The sequence below is a fragment of the Cyanistes caeruleus genome, chromosome 5 (genome assembly GCF_971803275.1).
Source record: "Cyanistes caeruleus chromosome 5, bCyaCae1.hap1.1, whole genome shotgun sequence".
NCBI lineage: Eukaryota > Metazoa > Chordata > Aves > Passeriformes > Paridae > Cyanistes > Cyanistes caeruleus.
In genome coordinates, this window is record NC_141705.1 from 69,504,538 (window position 1) to 69,525,385 (window position 20,848).

The 20,848-nt window shown below is 48.7% G+C and overlaps 1 protein-coding gene and 1 long non-coding RNA gene across 2 annotated transcripts in view; both read left to right on the plus strand.

Moving 5' to 3' along the window:
• LOC147653225 (uncharacterized) overlaps positions 1 to 20,848 on the plus strand; it is a 420,383-nt gene that overhangs the window by 174,919 nt on the left and 224,616 nt on the right. The window lies entirely within an intron of this gene.
• LOC147653227 (uncharacterized) lies at positions 14,438 to 18,893 on the plus strand. The gene is made up of 3 exons (XR_015287114.1): positions 14,438 to 14,768; positions 14,886 to 15,056; positions 16,889 to 18,893. It is a non-coding gene; the product is annotated as an uncharacterized LOC147653227 (long non-coding RNA).

Below are 20,848 nucleotides of genomic sequence, written 5' to 3' on the forward strand. Positions count from 1 at the left end.
CTGTCCAGCAGACTATTCCATGCTTTCTCAGCTGTTTGGATCTGCAGTTCAGGATTGGACCAAGAAAAATGGTGATGGGATCAAATTATTTTTATTCTTAAATGAGGACAATTCCATTTTTAAACATACACATGTGCTTCCAATGCTTTCAGTAGTCAAGGATGAAATTTTGAACAGACATGAATTCCTCAGTCTTTGTTTCTTTTTCCCTGAAGGATGGAATTTGGACTTTGCCCACCAGTGCAGTCCTTGCTATGGGCAGATGTTTCTTCTGTTCTTCTTACCAGCAGTAGGAGTGGTTGGACACTGAACCTCAAAGAAGAGGGAGCTAACATCCCTTACCTGGATAAGTCCCACAGGTAAGCACCTTGGAGAAGTTCTTCAACCAAAACCAGTTCCTGTAAGGCTTTCCAGCCCTTGACAGGAAATAAGCTGATTCCTGCAGGCTGCAACATGAAGACTTCCAGACTGAAGTGAGCATCCTGCTATAAGGAAGGATTTGGGAGTAGTGAGTCATCATTTGTATGGGAAATTAATCTGTGATTTTTATTTATTGTTTTTTTTCATTTGAAGTAACATCACATCATCATAGAGAGACATTGTCTGTCATTTCTGGTGTGGATACCTGAATAACTCAGCTAGACAGGTAGCATGATAAGGTAATACAATGCAGATATTGAAAGGAATTTTTTGGATGATTTTTTTGTTAGTTCAAGCTGCAGTCCCTGATTTATTCAGGCTTTGAAGTACCATGCAAGCCTTTCCCACAGAAGAAATTCTGTTTTATGTAAATAATGCACTGTGCAGTAAACTAGAAGAAAGCAGGGAGCATAGAGCATGAAGTTAGTGTTTCATGCAGGTGTTTGAAGGCAATGTGGGATTCCAGAGCTTAGTGTTTGAATTGCAACTTGAATTTCCTTCTTTGCTGTTATTTAGACTGCTCTGAAGTAGTCATGAGAAGCAAAAATGAAAGGCAATGTTGTTTGATGGGGACTGTGGTAGGGCTTTCTTGCCAGATTTGAAATGGCTTGAATTGATTAAAATCTCCAGGTGAGGGGAAGATTGTATCCATTCCTCTCTCTTATTAAAGCAAATTTTCCAAGAGGGATGTAAAATTGCAGTTGAGGGTTGGGGTGGTTTTTTCTTTTTTCCCTTCTTTCATGTGCAACCTAACAACTCCAATTTCACAGGCCTATTTAACATTTGATCCCTAAAAGTCAGTCCTTTGCTTTGTATTTTGGGCACTTGTTCATCTTGGGGAATTTGTCATCTTCTCAGGGCATTGAAGGTCAACCAAATGCTGCAGGTTTCATTCTTCCTTTCATATGGTCTATGTCCTGGGGTTTGACTCTTAAGCAGAGCTATTTTTTTATTTTGCAGCCTAGCAGTTCTACCGTGGGGCTGTGTGCAGGTGAATTCACTTGAGAACGATGGGTAAATCAGCTCCTGGGAAGATGTGCACTGCCTGGCCCCGATGCTTCAGCATGCTTGAGGTCAGCTTGGCTGTCTCTGACTGTCTAATAATAATGCAGAATAACAGAATTAAGTATTCATTGTAATTGGTGATCAATAAGATTTGTTTTCAGCTAAGTCTGCGTGCTAGTTTCTAAAGCACTCCAGTCTGTTTCATCAATGACCTTTGTGGTTTTAGCTTAAGCTAAAAATCTAGTTTCTGCTGTTGTTATTTTCTGCCCTGTCGCTGTGAGAGGAAGGGATGATGGCTGGAGGTTTGGCAGTCAGCGAGGGCCTGGCCACCACTGCAGTTCTGTACACTCAGCCTTGGAGATGTGATCAGGAATGTGCTGTTAGTTGCCAGTTTTGTATTGCAAAGACTGAGCATGCTGCCATCACTGTGTTTGATGAGTGAGTTTTCATTGGTTTGGTCCAACTCCAAAGCAGCCTTAATTTGAAGGTGGAATTCTTTGTGGATGAGGCTGTGAAGAATATGGTGTTTATACTCCCATCCTACGGGCAGTACGGTAGAACAACTCCTAACTGATTTGGTAATAAAGACCTAGTTTTTCTTCACTAAACCTGCCCTAGCCAAATTCATCAGCTGGTGATAGCTATCTCTGGAGTGGAAAACCTTTATTGAGTTGATTGACAATTTAATATACTTTGTCAAGCTGTGTTGTTTAGTTTCTGTTGATCCAGAGACACCTGAGGCTCCTTTTGCTTCCTAAGGGATTAAAGTAGCAAGCACTTAGAATGAGATATTGGGAAGATGGGTGCAGGAGACTTTGTAATTTAGTATGGAAAAACATAATAATGATGATGAATATTTCAGGTGGAAATGATAGTATTTCACTATATACTATGTGAAATGCTTTTATGTGATTTTTTTTCATTTCTCTTTTATTTTTTAATCCTGGATAAATTAAATGAGGCTTTTGGGGAAAGCATGAGCTGGAATTTCTATTGAGGTTGATAACCTCTGATTCTGCTCTTGTTTGTCTGTCTGCTGGAACTTGTAGCAAACTAGCTATGTCCAAGTTTAATTGTGTAATAATTATCTTTCAAATCGAGCCTTTCTCACTTGGTGCTGATGTATTTGGGGGAGGGAGGGGAATGGAGAGTAAAGAGCTCCTTTCATGAATACAATTTTAATTTCATCTTGCTGATTTGAGCCTTTCCAAGATTCAAGTGAGCATTGGATCAGGTTGGAACTGAGGGGATGACTCATGACTCTGGCATAAAAACTACATTGCATTCCACATATTGGGAGTTTTCTGTTGCCCACAAGAAAGTTCAGGAAAAAAAAGAAAAATATAGAAATGGGTTTCAAATTTCCTGTGCTATTTTCAGTTGACTCCTCTTTCTGGAGGTGCCTTAGCAAGTGTAGGACATCTGAAAAACTTGGAACTGCAACTTTCTTGTTGAGGCTCTGATGAACATTGCTTCTGTCATCAAGTTCTTGTGTTCATACTTTGAACTTAGCTGAGTAATGTTGGTATCAGCAGACTCTGCTAAAGCCATGCCTTCCTAATTAATAATGCATTCTTAATAAAAAAAAATAAAAATCTATTTCTTCATGTATTTAATTACCTAGTGAGTGTAAGACTGAATGAAGTTAATACCGTGCAGATTTCAAGCAAAACGCTGCTTTTTAATGTGCTTCAGTATAGGCTATGCACAAGTCAATAGACATGATTTTTAAGCCTCAGTTACCTTTCATTACCCTGTGCATATTCAAATTCAGATTGATGAATGCTGAACCAAAAGCACACATCATAGAGTTAATTGAAGTTCTTTAAATTCAGAGGCAAACTATTTTCATAGCTTTGTTTTGAGGGTGGGTTGCTTTTGATGTCTGGGGTTTTTTTGGCTAAGGCAATGGCAAACATTTATTTATCCTGCTCCCTCCCCATTTTCCACCATCGTTGTTGCCAGTGATGCCTGCAGTGCTCAGTGGTCAATGACCCTCAGCCAGGGTGAGCTGCAGGAGCCTTACAGACGGGCCTGTTCTTTCTCCCAGTGCTAGAACAAGTGCAACAGCACAGTGCCATTTTGCTAAAAGCTAATATTTTTCCCAGCAGCTTCTTCTCCAGGCAGAATGAAATGCTTTCTTCAAGAGCAACCACATCTTTTCTCTGCCTGAAAGGTTGTGTTTGTTTGGGGTTTTTTCTCTTGCTTTAGGTGAGAGATAAAAAAAAAATGAAGAGGAAAGCCCAAGGAAATGCCAAAAGTACCACCTGGTAGTAATTTTGTGTGAGTGTCTCCATTTACACTTCAAACTTGCTCTTGGAGAACTTGGAGCTGCATTTAAAATGTATTTTGGTAGGTGGTCTGCTGCTGACTATCTGCATTTCTTCTTCCATTTCTTTTCTGTGCTTGTTTGGTATTGCTGCTGAATGTCCCCAAAGAGTAAAGTGGTGTGGAAGAGTTGAGGAAGCAGCTTTTGAAATTCTAAAGCTGATGTGTAGGTTTTGTTCCTCTTGGATTTTTAAAAGCAGGTATGTCATCCAAGTTAACTTTCTTCAGCAAGTAACAAGATTGTCGTCCTTCCACTGATGCTCTGTATTTTAACAGAGGTATTTGATGGTGCTGGAAAGGAGCAAGATGCAGAATGAGTTTGAGAGAAGTGATTTAAAGTGGGAGCACAGATGGTTGATTCCTAAAAATCAAAAAACAGATGTTTTGTTTTGTAGGAAAATGAAATCTAATCCTATTTGAGGGTCAACAGGATAAATACAAAGAACTAAATACAGATGTAGATACATATATACATATATGCGTATATATATATATATATATATATATGTATAACCCCGCCCCCCGAAATCTATGAAGCAGGACTGATTGGTGCCATAGCCCAGGCAGCCTGTGGATCTAATAGCCTGCCTGTATTCAGCCCTTGCCTGGATGCCAGGGGAGACGTCTCTGGATTTGTCTCCAGACAGCTTTCCAGGGATGATCCTGCTCCTTTCCTGGTGCCCCAGAGTGCTGCAAGCCCCCCGTCCTGGGGCCATGGGGATGCCTGCCGGGGCCTTTAGGGTCCCCCCTAAAGGGCAGACAGGGTTTGACTGCAAGCTTCCTTGGAAGGTGGAGGCAGGTGAATATTGGCCACCTTCTTCTTTCCCGCTGCCCTCCGTGCTCTTGCAAAGCCTGCTGGGGCACTGGGGCTCTCCATTGCAGGCAGTCTGGAGCTGCCATGCAAAGCCATCTCTCAAGGAGTCCCCAGGTCTCAGGTGCAACCTCAAGAAAATGACACAGCAACGTGTAGAAAACGTGAACTTTATTCACTTGACTACTTCTAAAATCTACAATCCAACGTTACTAGAAGACTATGGGGTAAGAATCTTAAGGCTAAGAAACTTCAATGCTTCAACTGTTTAGAACTGAACACTAAGGGAAAGGTCAACTTCTTGGGGGAAACGTGGTGGGGAATCGAACAACAACAGGGGTGTGGCTAACTTGTAAGGTGGGGAACGTCGCAGTGCCTGGGCTGGGCACTGGTCACCCGTTCCCCGTAAGGTTCTGTAGCTGGAGCGCGACGCTGGAGGTCAGAGCTGTGGGGAGGTGCGGAGTCTCCTGTCACTGCCCTCTTTTGCCGCCATCTTGGTGGTTGGTTGAGGGCTGTCGCGAAGGAGCAGCCGCATCAGGTCGCGGTTGTCCATCAGCAGCTGCATCAGCTCCGTGGGACAGCCCTGTCTTCGATGGCGGCGGGGCCCCGCACGGCCCAAAGGGCTCTGGAGATTCCGCTGCAAGGCAAAGCACAGGGATCCCCATGGAAGAGGCAGAGGGGCAGAGCGGGGCCGGCACCTGTGGGGCTGCCTTTGGCCTGGGAGACAGAGACTCGGGCCCAGTTGGGCTGGGCTGGCCCGGGGAAGAGGCTGCAGCAGGCAGAGCTCTGCCGCCTCTGCTTGGTGCTGTCCATGGAGCTCAGCCCCTGGGTCGCATTCCCCAGCCAGGAGCTCAGGCCCCTTCTGCCGCAGGGCATTGGCCAAAGGGTGCCCAAGAGGCCCTCAAGGTCTGCCCCATCCCGCCTGCCTGACCCCCCACCCCCCTCCTCACCTCTCGCCAGCGTCTCTGAATTCTTCTTCCAAGGGCCCATCCCATGGCCATTCCTATGATGAGCAGGTCGATGAGCAGGAATGTCCTGGCCGCCCACCGGATGCGCTCAGGGTCCGACTCGTCCAGATGACAATCCTCCAGAAGCAGAGGAGAGGCATCCGTGCTGCGCTCAGGTTTGCTCACAGGGTCGAGGGGATGAGCCAAGAGCAGCAGCACGTAAAGCTGCAGCAGCGCGGAGGAGCCGTGAGCAGCCATAGCGCTCTGCCAGCAGCACCAAGGCTCTGGGCGTCTCTCTGCGAGCAGCTGTGCCTGGGCACTGGGGCGCAGCAACAGCTGGGGACAGTTGCCAGCCAGCGTGCCGTCCCCAGAGGCTGGGTTGTCACAAAAGCACAGAATGCCCTGGCTGCAGAGAGCCCTGAGAGAATGTTGAGTCCAAGCTGGGAGCCATGGCGGCAAGCATGGCCAGCAGAGCGGGGCCCGAGCGCTGCGGCCTGGCTTGCCTTGCACCCGTGCCACAATGATGACTCCAGCAGCCCCTGTCAGGCCATTGCAGTATCTGATGGCCCACGCTGGGCACAAGTTCTTCCCAATGGCCAGCGTAAACCTCCCTTGGCCCAGCTTCCAAGCCTTGTTGGCATCTGCTCTCTCTTGTCCTTGCCCACCTGGCTGGCGCTGCCGTGTTGCTCGCTGGCCTGTCTGTGGGAGAAGAGGCTGTGCCAATGAGTGCTGCTCAACTTGGAGGCCATTCAAAGGAGGATTTGATTGTGCCTGCTGTGGGAAGAAGGAATATGCGTGCACATGGCCACTTCCCATAGGTTTTACCCCAGATTTTCATGAGCAGCTGTCCTAGTGAAAGTCAAGTCTGTTTTAGTGAGTATTTGAGGGCTTCCAGAGCACAGTGCCATCTCAGGGGAATTCTGCTGGTTGAGTTCTACTGAGGCTTTGAGATGAGTTGCAAATCCTGAAAATGTTCTCCTTGCCAAGGTAGTAATTTCACAGTTTAGACTCTGGGGATATTGACTGCTCAGTGTTGAGGACCTCATGTAACTTTCAGCCCCAGAAATTTTCAACCTCCAGTGATTGTCCTTGAGACAAAACCATTTGAAATCTTTTTTTCTGTGGACAGGAATTGCTTCGGTGTTACTTCACATCATCCATTAAAAATTTGATGCCTGGAACAAGTCCCGAGTGCTGTGTGATTTCCTTGGTCGTGTTCCTTGGAATGGCTTCCCCCTCATTTTCTGAAGCTGGCCCCAGAAAGGTCATAGATGGGTGAGAAGTTCTGAAAGGCCAAGTGGTGCAGATCTTTGCCTCCTGTTTCGAGGTCTGTGGTGAGCTGTGAGTCAAAGAGCTGATTTGAAGTGATGGTGAAAACACAATTGAACCTTTTTGCAGCAGGGTGGATGGATAGAAGCAAAGCACAGCACGGCTGGCAGCAGCAAATGAATTAAAATGCATCCCTGGAATATGTTTCTTGGATTGTTCTTCTAGTATTGTGGTAGTAATTCTGATGTCTGAGTAGTGAACAAGCAACAAGTAGTGAACACGTGATTTGTAGTCAATTTTCTATTTCTTATGTAGTGGAGAGTATGGATGCTAGCTTTGGAGCAGGCTGCAGAGAGCTGCAGAAACTGCAGGCCCCATGGCCTATCAGTCCTGCCCGAGAAGCTAGCCTGGGAATTCATAGGAGGATTTCAAAACAATCCTCACAGACAGAAAACAACTGCCAGGTGCTGTTTGTCTGTCCTCTTGTTTTCCTTGCAGGAGAAAGTCAGGGGGGTGGTGAGCCCCGCTGACCAATGATGGTGATGTAGCACTTTACTAAGCAATAAGAGTTTCCTTTCTGTACTTTCCACGTATCTGTCTATTAGACAAGCCTAGAGTAATAAAGTAGAGAAGATTCTCCTGTTGTGACTCCCTTGAGAGTCCGTGTCGTTCTTTCCCACCGTTCCCAATCAGAACGACAGAGGAGATTTTTAAGAATTGTGTTTTTCTCTCCTGGTTGAGGAATGTGTTCTTCACGGGCTGAATCTTCATATCACTTTGTTTTTGTAGAAGAGCAGTTTCAGCAGCAGATGATTCTCCTTGCCCTCCTTTTCATTTTTCTTGTCTGTATTATTGCCTGGCAGGTTAACCTTTTCAAATTGCGTGCTGCAAAACGTTGCTACTAAGGATAGTTGGTGTCCAAACAGGTTCTTTTCTCGCTTGGATTTCAACTATTGCAGGATGAAAGGTTTCTAATGAAGCTACAGAATTGCATATCACTGGGACCTTGACTTCTTCCCTGCTTGGATCTAGATAAAGAGATTCTTGCCAATTGAACTGCTGACATATTATGTAGAGATCAGGAGTGGCCACCACAAGTGGTACTGAATTCTTGGAAATGTGGTGATTTTTGTTAGAAATGATTTTAGCTTCGACAGTGCAAGCTTATCATATCCATCTGCATTTGTGTTCTATTAATCATGGGCTTTTGTATTAAGCATGGGCTTCAGTTTGCTGTCTTTTTGTCACTTCTTCAAATACCAGTTTTCTACACCTGCTGGCTTGTTCCTTCTGACTTCAAATGGTATCTCTTGGGCACATAACTTCATCTTATTGTGAACAGCGCAAAGAACATGTTTTGGTCTGTCTTGATTTGATGGAGTGATTGCTGTGGAAGGACTGGGAGGTTTTGTGGTTTAAGGTGAAAGAAGTTCAGCAGCCTTGGCAAGTAAGTGTGCCAGTTTACAAGGTGAATCTACAGAAACCCCCGTGCTTCAGCTGCAATGTACAATCTCTGAGGCTGCTGCTGTCGGGGTGCCTTTGTTCTGTTGGTTTGGGAACCCATATTCTACACAGCATCATTTGTCAGAACTCCATTTCACTTGTACAGTCCCTCTGTTTTCCCACTTCTGAATGATGGTTTTCTCTGTGCCTTTAACATGGGGAATTCTGGGTGATAAAAATAATACATATTCCATAATGTTTTACGTTTCCTCTTGGAGTTTTTTCTAGTTTTCAAATAATTACCTTTTGTTTCTAGCTGGGGGCAAAATGCATTTGCAGTTTCAGTGGTTTTTTTTCCCAATTTCTAATCTTACTTGGGCACTAGATAAGGGAGAAAAATGCCCTAGTTTCATGGAAAAGATTCTGTGTTATTCCATGCCTTGAAATGAATTAAAATACGGTTCTATTGCTCTCTGTTTCATTTCTTCACTTCATTTGGTAGAGTTTAGAAATCTCTTGCCATGAACTAGGTAGTGCAGAGTGCCTGCCTTGCTGTGTTGAACTCCTGGGTGAGCATGCCAGGCTTAGTTTAGAGATTTGCTTATAAACATCCCTTATTCCTTGTGAAATCTATCATTTGGTTTGTTTGTAGTTGTGTTAGAAGATAAAGAGGAGGGGGATCACCCTGGAAAATTTGTCATCTGAACTGAATTTGTACCCTTTAGGCCATCAGTGACTGCTCCTTAGCTTTCTCAAGGCATGAAGGACACTGGGAGTTCCTCCCAGACTCTTCTTTTGGGACAGCAGTCCTTTCTCTTTGGCTCCATGAGATGCTCTGCACAGGAGTGCTTGAGCTCTGAAGGGCAGGGGCATTCCATGAGGGTGAATAATAAAGAACTCCTGTAGCCTGAACTGTTTCCAACTTAACCCAGCAGAAGGAATTGTTTCCCAATTCTGAGTCTAATGGTGCTGCTGACAAATTGTGCAGTTTCAGAGCAGCAGTGCAAGATGTGCAAGGGGCTTGTGTGGAGGGAGAGCAGCAGCTTGTAACACTGGACCTTTGTCCCGTGGGCAGCTGTGCGATTTTAAGCGGGAATGTTCCGGAGGGGTGTGGAATTGAAGAAATGTTTGGAAGATTTGTAGGTTTGTTGCTGTAGGTGTGAAGGGTGGGGACAAGTCTTGTCCAGTGACGGAGCAATGATTAGGTAAGGTACTGGGAGAGCATCTGAGGATGGTGTTGCTGTTGCATGTGATTTTTCTGGAGGCCATCTGATGCACACAAGATTTGTTATGACTACCAGGATTGCAACTAAACAGAATGCAGTCATTTTTCTTGTAATTTAGTGCAGCATCTTTTGATCCGTGATGAGCTGAAGGCTCAGTGCACAAGGCTGAAAGGAAATGGCACGCTCTCAAGAGATTTTGGTCTTTGCGGCTTCATGAAGGTGGATAGGACATAATTCCTTCGCTCATTGGAGCTGCAGAGTTTAGTTTGATCTCCTCTGTTTCTAAGCAGTGCTAAAAGGTGTTCCTTCCCTCAATTTTGATGGCAGCAGAGAGTCAGCTAATGAATGTGGATCTAGGTAAGGTTTGTGGAACAAAATCAAACACAATTGTCTGAAAAGCTGTTAGACATGCCTACAGTCAGTGTCAACAGAGAAGGAAGAGGTTAAAATTCCATCTTAATTTTAGAGCTCTTCCTCTCTTCTGCCTGCTTTTCCCATAGTGCATATGGAACCAGCATAGTTCATTTGATCCCTACCCCTGAGTGCAGCAGCTCACCTGCTTTCTGCTGCCCGCCTTTGCTTTCTTGTCAGATGGAAACACTGAAATAGAAAAGGTGATGTGACTTAATTGACTCCATTCAAATGCCTTGGCAATTGAATTTCTGTCTCATGGCTGGATACTCAGCATCTCTAAGTGCAGAATCCTCCCTGGCACCGTATATCCTCGCCTTGTCCCTCAAATATTTTTTGAGGGACCACCACCACTCAAATATTTTCCTTTCATTGTAAAGTGAGTGAGATTTTACTTGGCTGGAATTCTGCAATGCTGGGAATTAAGGCTTTTTCCTTCCTCATTTTTTTATAATGAATTTCTTTTTTATTCTATTCACACCTTCTGAGTGAGCCTTTCATAAGGGCTTCTGTATTTCACAGCGGCTACACCTATTTGGGTCTGAAGACTTTGATACAATTGTAATCACTTGGAAATGGAACCTGTTTGATTTGTATGGAAGGCAGCCATTCTCCCTGTTCCAAACTTCCTAAAATTGTTTATCCACGTTGAAAAAAAAAATACCTCTTGGAGATAGTCGAGACAGTGCATGATGGTGATTCCAGGGATGGAGAAGAAGGACCATCACCTTCCTCACACCGTCAAACTTGAGACTAATAGTCAGGTCTGCAGTTCTAATTTTAATCCACAGTAATCTACAGACAATCCTTTATTATTTAAAAAGCTGATACCGTCAAGTTGGAAGCAAGCTGAAGTTGGAAGAGTTAGGTTTCTTCAAAGCTCTTGTTTCCAGCAGGATTGGAGAGCCTTTACCTTTTGTAACAGGAAGGTTTTAAATTTGTAATGCTGACCTTGCAACTGGAACTTGGTGGCTCCATTGTTGCACTTGCAGCAGCCAGATGACCTCAAAGGAGAAGTGCGTTGTTCTGACTTCTGTGGAAGCAGTGGCTGCAAATACCATCAGGAAGTGCTGGACTGGCAGGACATTGGATGGATGCTCTTAGGCCACAGAGCTGGAAATATCAGCTGTAGCCACATGGTAAGTCCATTTATGTAATTCCAAATCTGTTCCTCACACGATCTGTGCTCCTCTATTCTGTATCAGCTTGGTGAGGAGGGAGATGAGACTGTTGGGGGAAAGAAACCACTTATATTTAAAGCAGAGTAACTGTCCTATTATAAATGCTGAAGATAAACCTGTGAGGCTACCAAAGAAATCTTTCTTTGTCTTCCAGTTAATAACTTCAAATGGATAACAAATCTATGCTGTATAATCTGCTTTGGATGGATTTCCTTTGGAACATGTGCTTCTTCCTGAATTACAGAACTGCAATATTTTCACTGCTTCCCAGCTCTGCCATCCCAGCATCTCCCCTGCTTCCCAGCCCTCTGCCATCAGCATCTCCCCTGCTTCACAGCTTCCCAGCCAGGTCAGTGCACTGGGGGCCGGGGTGGGCAGTGGGTTATGGGGTTTTGGGATGCGCGGGGATCCCAAAGGAGCCCCTGTGGAATGGGCCCGACATCCCAGCGTGCTCCCGGTGCCCCGGCAGGGCGGTTTGCCTGGAGAAGCTGTCAGGCAGGATTTGCTGGGTTTTTCACAGCTCTGATTTCTCCATCCCCCGGAGTGCCCTTGCTAAGAGGAAGCATTGATTGCTGCCAGGCAGCACACACACGTGGGAATGTGATTCATTCCGGCCCAGGCCTCAGAATAACTTCTGTGAGCTGTTATCCCTGCTAAAATGAGCCTTTTCACAGTTCTCTATTTCCACCTAGCGCACACACACACACACACAGTAAAATTACAGAGGGAAATAAACTTCCCTTGGCTTGGGAAGAAATTTTGTGTTGTTGTAGGGAGCTCTTTCTGAAGGAATAACAGGTACCTTTCTACTACAATAATTTATATGGAAACCCAGCACCGTGTTTATTTGGTGTCAGTCTAGGGTGAACAGAAACCAGCACAGGCAGCTGGAAACAAAGGTCCTCTCGTCCCATTCCACAATATTGGTGTTAAAAATCTCTGTTCAAGGCCAGATTCCACCACAGGAATCTGGCTAAGAAAATAAGAGCTTATTCAATAAGAAAATGCCGCACTCAGAATGTTTCTTTGCATTAGGATTTTCCCAAGTATCTCGTTTAGCTTTTGTTAATAGGTTAAAGGTAAAAGGGTTTTGGTAACCCTTTTTAAGTGTACCTATTTCCTCTGTTAAATGGGAGAACAGGAGTGCAAAGCCCTATGGACGGGGGCTGCTGGAGAGATCCTATAAACCTGATTATGTCCTAGAGACCTGAGTCATCATTTCATCCCATTGCAAAGTCTCTTATTCTTTCAGTTCAGTTAAACCTGCAAAGAATTCAACCCTTAGAGCTTTAATATTTTTAAAGAGACATTCATGTCCAGAAGGTGTCTCAAGGTGTTTGTTCCATCAGGCTGGGTTTGATATCCCTATTAAAAATATATATGGCTCAATTGATGAGAAAATCTTCTTCAGAGAGAAGGATTTTTCTTCAGCTTAAAATCTGAACTATAAAATTGAGTACAATAAAGTGAAGAGTTGAGTCATGAAGCAAGGGATAGAAAAGAAAAATGACCATGCACATCTTGTGCTGAAACTGTTTGGATTTATTAGGAAAGGTCCAGCAAAATCCTCTGTTAGGAAGCCAATTAGAATTATTTATTCTATTGAGGGGGTTTGTGCCAGATCTGAAGAAATCCCTTGAAGAAGGAAACTTATTTGAAAGCTGCAAACATAAATGTTCTTTTTTTGACCGAGTGATGGAGAGGTGAACAGAAAGGGGTGGCTTGGGGCCTTGCCTTGTGGCAAAGAGCAGAAGGGGCTCTGGCAGGACAGGGAGCAATCCGAGCGCTCGGGTTTTGTTTCATTTGTGGCTCAGCACGGTCGGCTTCGCTGCGGGCAGGCCCGGGAGCAGCGGGTGAACAGCGTGGGGACAGCCCGGGCACGGCTCTCTGCCCTCTGCCCAGGGCAATCCTGGCACTGCCGGGAGCTCCGGCCGCTCCCGCTGATCCTTCCCTGCGCCTCCGGGAGCAGGGATGTATCCGGTAACGTGGCACAGGCGAGGGCAGACATGTTAAAGGTGAAACTTTGCCATGATTGTCCTTACAAACTCTTGGTGCTCCTTTTCCTTCCTGCTGCCGTCACTTACCTCCAGTGGCTGCTGGGTCAGTGTTTGTGTTTGGTGCCGCTGCTTCCTACAGCAGAAACATTTTGTAGCTACAGATTTGGAAGGAGAATAATGCTGTGTTCTAATTTATTTTTGAAAAAGCTGCGCTTAGCAAAGGTTCAGAAAGCGTGGGCCTAGGACCCTGCTGTTGCAGCACTTGATGGGAGGAATCCAGGTAGGCAGGGAAGGGGCAGGTTTCTCTTCCAGCTGTTGTGAGCTCTGCTGCCAGGTTTGGAGCAAGTAGGAGTGGTGCTGTGACCCACGCAGTTGGAGCAGGCAAAGGTGACCTGTCTCTAAAGAAGTGCCACAATGGTGCAGTGATGATCTCCATCTCAGCACTCTGACTCTCTCGGGATGCAGGGACATCCTCTGGTTGATGGGCCTTTCCTGCTCAGAAAACTCCATCCTGGGTCTTCTGGCCCAGTGTCAGAGCAGGGGCAGCAGACAGAGAAATGGGGGTGGTTGTGCACTTTTGTGATCCAGTGTTCTATGAAGCATATTATGCTAAGAAGCATAATCAGTGCCAGAAGTTGAAATTATTTGTCAGTAGCTCAGGCTTTCGCAAGAGCTGTGAATTTGGGTGGAGGTGAAAATCAGTCCCTGTGGTTTTGTGTTCCATTACAGGAATTCACAGCTAGTCCTGGGCTGAGGGCTGACCCTCTCCAGGACTGGGGCTCCTATTTTATTCCTGGGTAGAGGATTGTCCTGGGGGCATGGTTTGGCTGTGATTGCTGTTTGTGGGACACCTATTCAATTTCCAGATTTGACACTGAATTTCTCTATGATTCTGAACCATTGCTGTATGAGCTTTATCGATAAAATGCTTGATCATCCAAAGTAGGAAACAATAAATGATCGTTCAGCAGATTTGGAAGATGGGTGCAATTAGTCAGATAGACAAAGCCAGGCCTTTCATCATTCCATTTCATCATGATGGGTTATGATATGAAATAAAAACCACTAGCATTTCAGTCACTCATAGATCCTTTTCTAGAAATACTCTGTAAGAGAATTTTCAAACCCATGCCTTTACCAAGCACCACATAATGAGGTAATAGCAAGTGCTGTTTCATGTATAAAATGAGAGATTCAATCTTGCAGCTCCAGGAGAAACAGATTCTATCCACAGAACCTGAGGTGTGTTGAGCTCGGTGCTGTCCGCAGCAAGCAAAGCTTTTCCGTGTCAGCTCTTGTAACTCACCTTACAAACTCAGTAAGGCACAGCAATCCTCAGTGCCAAGGCTGGAATCTTCCAAGGCTGAGGTCACAGAGCTGCAGAAGCTCAGGTCCCTTTGCCAGTGGAGTGGGCTCTGTCTGCACCACTCGTTGTTTTATTGTTCTCCTCTCCTTGCAGGCACACTAAACCCACCACAGTGGATTTGAGTAAAGCGGGGATTCCTTGGTGTTTGCCCCTGCTGTTTCTAGAGAACGGGGTCTCCTGGGGGGCATTAGGAGTGAACTCCCTCTCTCCAGTCTTGGAAATGCTGGATCACATCTACCTTGAGCTTCTGATTCATTTTGACACCACCTTCCATATTCCTGCCTTAAAGGTCCAAGCTGCTCCTTTGGCAGCGCCATCTGCCAACCGCGAGTGTCGGTGCTGAGGAGAGCGACAGGCGGGACAGGTTAATGTGCTCTTTATCAACTGAGCCCAAGAGATGCTCTTGAGAAGAGACTGGGGAGATTCACCATAAGCATTCCTGAGTCTGTCAAAAGCTCAGCTTAAGCTTCCTCTCAAACAGAGTCAGCGTCGTCGCTGTCATAGCTGAGGAGTGCAGGGGGACCAGGGGGTGCCAGGTTTTCCTGTCACTTAGCGCTACTCCATCGATGAACCTGACTGCAGAATCTGCAAAGGTGCCCTCCAGACAGAACTGGTTTCACAGGACCTCACTGTCCAGAGAGCTCCAAGAGAGGTACTTTGTGTTTTTCTCATCTCTGTTTCTGGAGCTGAAAAACAGACAAAGGAATTTTAAAGTATTTGGAAAAAACCCAGAGCAAGCTCCGTTTATTCCATGTATGTCCACAGTGGCACTGCAGCTTTAGCTGGAGTGTTTGGCATAGTAAGATTGGTATGGATACCAAGAGGGAGAACAGGGTTGATTGGGATAAGGAGCAGGAAGGATAAGTGGCCCACAACTCTCGATGAGGAACATCTCCAGGAGCAGCGGTTCCCTGTTTCCCCCCAGATGAAGAGCTTGGGGTCGGCAGCTGAAGTTACCACGGGCCAGTTTGAGAAATGAGAGGTCCTGAAGCCACTGAACGTGGCACCTCAGACTGCTGCTGGTGCAGGCAGCTCAGGAATGCCAAACAATCCATCAGACATTCATGGGCAGGGGCAATAGTCACTAAACAGAATCCTCTGCCATGGCCCAGTAAATTCCCAGTAAGAAGGGAAGTGTAGCCTGGGAGAGACCAGGCCAGTCCTCACAGTCAGGTGATTTTATCCCTGAACTCTCCTGCTCTCTCTCAGGAGCCAGTTCTGGACTCGTCCCTGGGCTGGGCAGGGGCAGTCTGTGCCTGTCTGTTTTTCCATGCTCCTCGTGGCTGCCTCTTACTGCTCTGGTTTAGGGTGCTAGAGGATGGCAGGTGAATTACAGCTTTTGTGCTGGAAAACACATTTTTTATACTGAGCAGAAAATAGTCCGTCTGTTGGGGGGGAAATAATTGTAATTTACCTAAACACTCCGAAAAGGTACTTTCTCTACAATATGTCTGTTTGTCTGGATTCCTCTGACTTTGGGAATATGCAGTCACAGAATCATTTGGGTTGGAGAAAATCCCTCAAGATCTCTGGGTCAAACAGTGAAACATTAAATGGGCTTGGGCTGCCTACAAAGAAATGATTGCCTTGGGTCTTGGCAGTGCTGCCCTTCAGGCTGTTCAAAGCTGAGCCCAGCTCAGGGTGGTGTGACACATCATCCTGGAAAAAATTTCACATGTCTCTTCAGGCCACTTTCTGGCCTTGCAGAGATCATAACGCACTTTTCTTCCCTTTTTAATCTTTCTCCTTGCTGGCAAGGAAATGAAAGGAGGGAGAGATGATGTGAGAGGAGCTCAGTGAAGGGCACTGGCAGAGTTCCTCGCTCTGCCCTTTGCAATGAGGAGGGGGAGCATTGCCCAGCAGGCAGGAGATGGAACTGGTGGGGATGCCTTGTGAGGAAGGTGTAAGGAATGAATATGTGTAGAGGCCAAGTGAGTGCTGAGGGTGGATCCTGGAGATGCACAAAGACATTCTCCCAGCCATGGGAAGAAGCGGTTTCTCACATTCCTGGGGATATCAGGGTGGCTGTAGCTGCTGTTCCCATTGGGACTCTCACCCCAGGGCTCAGGCCATGGCCAGCAATGATTTCTGCCAGGTTATGGGGATTGCTGGATGTCTCCTTTGCTGCTCAGTGATGCTCAGCAGTCTCAGTTCTGGTCAAAACAATTTTGTAGTGGGAACTACAAGGCATGGAGACAACTGGAGCGGTTTTCACAAGGACGTCTCTCCCTCATGAATGAAGGGTGCAATCCCAGCAGGGCAGGGGCAGCTCTCCCTGCCTGAGTTTCCTCTCAGGACCTGAATGAGCCTCAGTGTTTGGCAAGAGAGGGGCTCCAGTGAACTGTCTCCTTTCTCCTCTTATTGGAGTCCCAGCTGCAGACAGAATTAAGCAATGAGGAGAAATAATTGTTTCGAATTACTGAAAATTAATCTTGATCACAGCCTCCAAAGCAAGAGCCACGATCTTTGCATTTGCATTCTCAGGAGAGCACGAGAAGTCACTGCCAGGCTGCAGTGCTGGTGGTGTCTCAGCGAGCAGGAAATGGGGTGCCTTGGCTGCACTGCTCATAAGCACTGGATCCAGTATTCCTGGGTGAATTCCCAGGCACCAGGCGCATCAGTCCCCATCCTCAGGAGAGGCTTCCAGCTCCCCAGCTGCTGTCCTGGCAGCGATCCGTGAGCTCTGGGACACCAAAGGTTTGCAGCAGCCCGGCTGACCCTGGGGAATGTGCGGGGCTGGTGGCTGCCCTGGGCAGGGCGAGGAATCCCTGCTGCTCACAGGTGGGAACTGGCCGGGCACAGCAGGGAGGAGCCAAGGGAAAGGGACACGAGCTGGGGCAGAACAGAGCAGGCTGAAGGCAGCAGCTGCTGGGGGAGCTGAACCAGAGGCAGCCCGGGCAAGGCAGAGGATGGCAATGCCGAAAGGTGAGTGTGCCAAGCCTTGCCAAGGGCAGAAAGCAAAAGTCCACACAAGCAAGAGACAACAGAAGCCGTGAAGATAAAAGGACTCTTAATTTGCCTTTTAATCACAAAATGAATGCTTTGCCTTCCAAGAGGCCTTTGTTTATCCCTGGGCTTCTCAGTCCTCATCCTGGAATATCTGAAAGGTCTTGGACCAAAGCAGAGCAGTGTTTGAGCTGCCAGGAGCAGCACCTCGCCTTGGGTGAGCTGATGGGGGTGAGGAAGTGTCCACAACCCTCCCTCTGGAGGGGCTGAGGTGAGGGTGGCCAGGGATACTGGGATTCAGGCAGCTCTTCCTGTCACACCAAAGCCCTTCCCTTCAATCAGAACTGTTTGTTCCCGTGAGATCAGATTGTTGCAGTGCCCACACCTGGTGAGACAATGCCCGAACAATATTTCTATTGTCAAATCCTCCAGTTCATCATTCCTGCCAGCTGGACTGGTTGGGATGTGGGAAATTCCTTAGCAGTGGAGGTCATCTGCCTGACCCGCCCGGCAGCCAGCCCGGAGCATCCCTCCCTGGACAATCCGCGTTGCTCCCGACACATCCCAGGCATCAGCAGCGGCTGGAGAATAAAGGGAAGTGCTGCAGCTCGGGCAGAGCTTTGGGAGCCACGCCCGGACTGCCGGGGGAGCTGTTCCTCAGTGCCGCAGGAGCCAGCTGGAGCTCCTCAGCCAGGCGGGAGTGGGCTCCTGATCCCAATCGGGCACAATCAGAGCCTTCCTCTGAGCTCAGCCGGCTCGGGCCGGGCGCTCAGCCGCCTTTCATTGCGGACCGAGGGAAGGGCTCGGGCCCGGAAGCGCCTCCCGGTGCTGCCGGATAATCGGAACCTGGCCCGGCTGAGCCGCAGCCGGGCTCGAGCTGAGTCTCCCGGCTCTGATCCCGTGGCTTTCACCGCAGGTTGCGCAGGCGGGGATGGCTTTGTGCAACGGGAGCGCGGCTTCCCGGGAGCGGCTGTGCCTGCTGCCAGGGATTCCAGCAGGCTCCGTGCCTGCAGGCTTGGCCTCATCCCTGCCCGGAAATGAGGATGGGAACCAGCCTTTTCCTCCTCTCCTTCCACCTCTGCTCAGCTCAGCAGCTTTCTAAGCAGCTCTTCCAGTTCTTACCTTGCACACGGCGAAGATTTGTCTGGATTGTCCCAGCAGCCTTTAAATATCCTCGGGATCCCATGTGCCCTCCTGTCAGGTGGTGCAGGGAACAGGCAATTCCCAGGGAGGTGCACAGCTGGAAAGATCATACACACGGCTGGGCTTTGGCTCACCTCTGTTCTACCTCACTTTGCTTTGATTCCACTTCTGAAAGATCAGGACCTATCAGGAAGATCTCAATTAGCACAGAGGCTGATCCAAGAGCACTGAAAAGTGGGAATAAGACACTCGAACTCCAGGAAGGGCTCTTCCCTTGTGTGCCAAGGGCAAAGAGAGCTCCAGCAGTAATTCCTGCTTTGGTGGCATTTTACACCGTGTGTTTTCTACAGGGGAAGGCTGGAATAAAAGCAGCTCCGTGTTTAGATCATGTTGAGAGCTACTCGTGAGTCCTGTCACCTCATTTCACAGCTCCAGCTGCCCCAGTTGTACCGGGGGAAAGAACAAGATGAAATTGTTTTTGCCATTATCTGTGTGACAACAACGTGTGCCATGCAAATGTCATGAGCAGAGGTGACCTCAGGCTTTGGTGTGAGGAGCAGAACAGGTTGGATTTAGGGTATCCTAATGGGATTAGAGTGAGACAAAATATAATACGAGCAGAGGAGCAGGTGGATCCATCCAGGGATTTCTGTAATGGAAAGCTAAATATGCAAAGGTCGGGCATCGGATTTAATTTATCACTTTCATCTTCCTGCTTTGGAGACCCAGTCAGTAGCACGGTCTTGGCCAGAGTTTTAAGAAGAAAACGCCATCGGGTATTATTAATCCTACCTACATATAATTGCCTGAAAGAGGGAAAGGAAAACCACGTTGTTTATCTTTGTTTTGAAGCCTGCAGCCATCGCGGCTGTTTTGCCTCGCGCACATTGGGATCGGTGGATGGGACAGTCTGGGAAATGAACACCAGAAGCTTCTGGCCATCCCTCTCTGCTGCTCAGGGAACACAGAGCGAGTTCTCTCCCGCGGGGACCGGCCCTGTCGGCTGCCAGCGCCAGGCACAGCCGGGCACTCCCATCCCGCTCCTTCCTCCTCCCGGCGGGGCCGGAGCCGAGCCCGCGGGTCCCGAGCGCCCGTGGGGGCCGTCCCTGCGCTGCTGCCCCGCCCCGAGCGCCGGGACCGGAGCTGCTCCTCCGAAAGAGAGGGCAGGGCAGCGCATGGAGCGCGGGCATCCCCGGGGAGCCGCCTCAGCCCGAGCTCCGGACACGGGAGGAGCCCCTGGATCATCCCCTGCTCGGGCCTGGGCATCTCCAGCCCTTCAGTTCCGCAGGGCCGAGCAGCTCCGGGCGTGTTCCCGGTGCCTCGGGAGCGGCCGGAGCCACGGGCGGGGTCAGGCAGTGAGCTGGAGGCGGCAGCACAGAGCGGGGCTGGGATAACGGGATAGCACATGGCTGGGATAATAAGGAAATGCGGATTGGCTACACGTGCCTTCGCTCCAGGGGAGCCTTCCAGCCTTTTTATCCCACGTGTGGTTTTTGCCAGTCTGAAGCAGTTCTCAGGGCAGGATCAGAGGTGTGAGAGCTCCGTTCCCTGTCAGCCCCTGTGGGGATGTCCACAGTGAAATCCACAGCCCTGTGAGCTGAGATTAATAAATGGAGCATTTTTCTGGTCTCAGAATCGGAGTCTTGAATCCTGTGGGGTTTTTTGGTGGGGGTGAAGGTGTGGAGGGCTCAGGGACCAAGTGCTGGGTCTGGCCGGGCCGAGGGCTGTGGAACAGCGACTTGAGCCCCGTGTTCTGGGAGTGCAAAGCGAGACTCGCCCGGGCCGTGAGCACGGAGCCCAAATCCCGCATTTTGGGGCTCAGGGACGGAGCCCAAATGCTGCGAGCGAGCGCTCGGAACACGGAGTCCCGGCCCGGCGCTGTCCGGGCCCGGCCCCGGGCTCAGGGGGCGGCTTCGGGGCTGAGAGCAGCGGCCGAGCTCCGGCTGCTCCCGAGTCCTCCCGCAGCGGGACACCCGCGGGGCCTCTCGGCGGGGCCCGAGCGCCGCAGGGTGTTTGTGTTCTATCCGCCTACAGCTTTCCCTGTTTCCCGTTTATTTCCCTATTTCCCTGTTTATTTCCCTGTTTCCGCAGCCGGGAGCGGCCCCGCGCGGGAAGGGCCGGGGGCGGGGCCTCAAGGCGGGGGCGGGGCCGGGCTCAGGTGCTCGGGGCGGGGCCTCGGGGCGGGGGCGGGGCCGGGCTCAGGTGCTCGGGGCGGGGCCTCGGGGCGGGGGCGGGGCCGGGCTCAGGTGCTCGGGGTTGGGCCGGGCGGGGCCGGGCAGGTGCGCGGGGCCCCAGGGCGGCTGCGCGGGGCGGGGCCGAGGGGGATTTAAGACCCGGAAGTCGCTCCCGCCGCCA